Source organism: Rutidosis leptorrhynchoides, chromosome 9 (assembly GCF_046630445.1).
Source record: "Rutidosis leptorrhynchoides isolate AG116_Rl617_1_P2 chromosome 9, CSIRO_AGI_Rlap_v1, whole genome shotgun sequence".
Classification (NCBI taxonomy): domain Eukaryota; kingdom Viridiplantae; phylum Streptophyta; class Magnoliopsida; order Asterales; family Asteraceae; genus Rutidosis; species Rutidosis leptorrhynchoides.
The window spans coordinates 333,860,158-333,863,596 of record NC_092341.1 but is presented as its reverse complement, the minus strand read 5'-3'; positions in this window follow the sequence as shown (position 1 = coordinate 333,863,596).

The window sequence follows — 3,439 nt, the reverse complement described above, 5'->3', positions numbered from 1 at the left end:
AAACAAATAAATGTAAATCTTCCTTTCATTGATGTGATTTCAGGAATGCCTAGATATGCTAAATTCTTGAAAGATCTAATGACAAATAGAAAGAAAATAGAAGAACTTTCGGCTGTAACTATGAATGCTAATTGTTCTACAGTGCTGTTGAATAAGATACCAGAAAAATTATCTGATACAGGAAGTTTCACAATTCCATGTTTTCTGGGTAGTCTTAGTTCAATAGAAGCATTAGCAGATTTAGGTGCTAGTATAAATTTAATGCCGTATTCATTATACGCTAAACTAGACCTCGGAGAATTAAAACCAACACGAATAAGCATAAACTAGCCGATCGATCAGTAAAATATCCTAGAGGGATAATGGAGAACATGCTAGTTAAAGTTGGTACTTTAGTATTTCCAGTAGATTTTGTTATTCTGGACATGGAAGAAGATTCTCGAGTTCCTCTCATATTAGGAAGACCATTCTTAAACACGGCTAAAGCAATAATAGACTTGTTTGGTAAGAAACTGACCCTAAGTATAGAGGACGAGAGTGTTACCTTTTCAGTTGATAGAGCCATGCAACAACCGCAATCTGCAGATGATACATGTTATTATATTCAAACTATAGATTCACATGCAGAATTGTTAGAAGAATTTCCAGAATTACAAGGAACAGGAGAATGTTCTTTAGGAGAAGGAACTGAACCAATTGATGAAGCTGAAATGTTAGCCACACTCATGGCTAATGAATACGAACCAACAACAGAAGAATTTAAAATGTTAAAAGAAGAAGACAAATATTGATACAAATCATCGATAGAAGAACCACCGACATTAGAGTTAAAGCCACTTCCAAACCATTTGAAATACGCTTATTTACATGGTGAAACTGAATTACCTGTAATAATATCATCTTCTCTTACTGAAAATGAAAAATCTCAACTCATTTCTGTGCTAAAAGCTCATAAACCAGCTATTGCATGGAAGATTCATGACATTAAAGGCATAAGTCCTTCGTATTGCACACATAAAATCCTTATGGAAGAAGGTCATAAAACGTATGTGCAACACCAACGAAGACTAAATCCTAATATGCAATATGTTGTTAAGAAAGAAATTATTAAACTGCTAGATGCAGGTTTAATTTATCCAATTTCTGATAGTTCATGGGTAAGCCCAGTTCAATGTGTTCCTAAGAAGGGTGGCATGACTGTCATCACAAATGAAAAAAATGAGCTTATTCCTACTAGGACTGTAACAGGATGGCGTGTTTGTATTGATTATAGAAAATTAAATGATGCCACCAGAAAAGATCACTTTTCCTTACCTTTCATTGATCAAATGTTGGAAAGATTAGCCAGAAATAGTTACTATTGTTTTCTTGATGGTTTCTCTGGATATTTTCAAATTCTAATAGCACCTGAGGATCAAGAGAAAACCACATTCACATGCCCTTATGGTACTTTTGCTTACAAACGCATGCCATTTGGACTTTGCAACGCCCCTGCAACCTTTCAAAGGTGCATGATGACGATTTTTCACGACATGATAGAAGAATGCATGGAAGTTTTCATGGATGACTTTTCAGTCTTCGGTGATACTTTTGAAACATGTCTAGTCAATCTTGAACGAATGCTTATTAGATGCGAACAATCAAATCTAGTACTTAATTGGGATAAATGCCATTTCATGCTTAAAGAAGGCATCGTTCTCGGTCATAAAATCTAAAAGGAAGGAATTGAAGTAGATAGAGCTAAAGTAGATGTAATTGCTAAACTTCCACATCCCACCAATGTTAGAGGAGTTAGGAGATTTCTAGGGCATGCCGGTTTTTACCGACGTTTCATAAAAGATTTTTCTAAAATTGCCACTCCTATGAATAAACTCCTAGAAATGCATCAAATCTTTTAATATTCTTAAAGAAAAACTCACGAATGCGCCGATCATGATAACTCCAAATTGGAAGCTACCATTTGAACTCATGTGCAATGCAAGTGATTTCGTAATGGGAGTCGTTTTAGGACAAAGGATTGAAAAACGATTTCAACCTATTTATTACGCAAGTAAGACGTTACAGGGAGCACAAACGAATTACACAACTACTGAAAAAGAACTCCTTGCTATCGTCTTTGCTTTTGACAAATTTCGTTCATATCTTGTTCTAGCTAAAACGGTGGTCTATACCGACCATTCTGCTCTTAGATACCTATTTTCAAAACAAGATGTCAAACCACGATTAATCCGTTGGATCTTACTCATACAAGAGTTCGATATTGAAATCCGAGACAAAAAGGGAGCAGAAAATCTCGCCGCTGATCATCTTTCTCGTCTTGAAAATCCTGAATTAGAAGTTCTAAATGAATCGACCATACAAGATAACTTTCCTGATGAATATCTATTGAAGATAGATTATAGTGAAATTCCATGGTTTGCAGACTATGCAAACTACTTAGTATGTGGATTCCTTGAAAAAGGGTTGTCGTACCAAAAACGAAAGAAATTCTTTAGTGATATAAAACACTATTTCTGGGAAGATCCACATTTGTTTAAAAGTTATCCCGATGGAATAATACGTCGATGTGTATTCAGGGATGAAGCCAGTCAAATTTTAAACCATTGTCACACAGGACCAACAGGAGGGCATTATGGGCCTCAACTCACAGCAAGAAAAGTTTACGATGCTGGACTCTATTGGCCTACAATTTTCAAAGACGCACACCTTCTTTGTAAATCCTGCGATGCTTGTCAAAGGGCAGGAAAAATAAGTCAACGTGATGAAATGCCACAAAATGTCATTCAAGTATGTGAAGTATTTGACGTTTGGGGTATTGACTTTATGGGTCCATTTCCAAAATCTCATAATAATCTCTACATTCTCGTTGCCATTGATTAGATATCTAAATGGGTGGAAGCACAAGCTCTCCCAACTAATGATGCACGAGTTGTAGTCAATTTCTTAAAACGTCTTTTTGCTAGGTTCGGAACACCGTAAACTTTAATAAGTGATCGGGGTACTCATTTTTGTAATAATCAACTTGAGAAAGTTCTCAAAAGATATGGAGTAACTCATAAAATCTCAACCGCTTATCATCCACAAACAAGTAGACAAGTTGAAAATACCAACCGAGCATTAAAACGTATTCTAGAGAAAACCATAGGATCAAATCCAAAGGAATGGTCCATGAAATTGGAGGATGCACTCTGGGCTTTTAGAACAGCCTACAAAACTCCAATTGGCACCACACCTTTTAAACTCGTTTACGGAAAAGCATGTCATCTTCCAGTATAAATTGAGCACAAAGCATTTTGGGCTTTGAAGACCTGTAATCTTGATTTACATGAAGCCGGACGTCTACGGTTAAGTCAATTAAATGAATTAGAAGAATTAAGACATGAAGCATATGAAAATTCGTTAATCAATAAGGAAAGAACGAAGAAATGGCATGATAAAA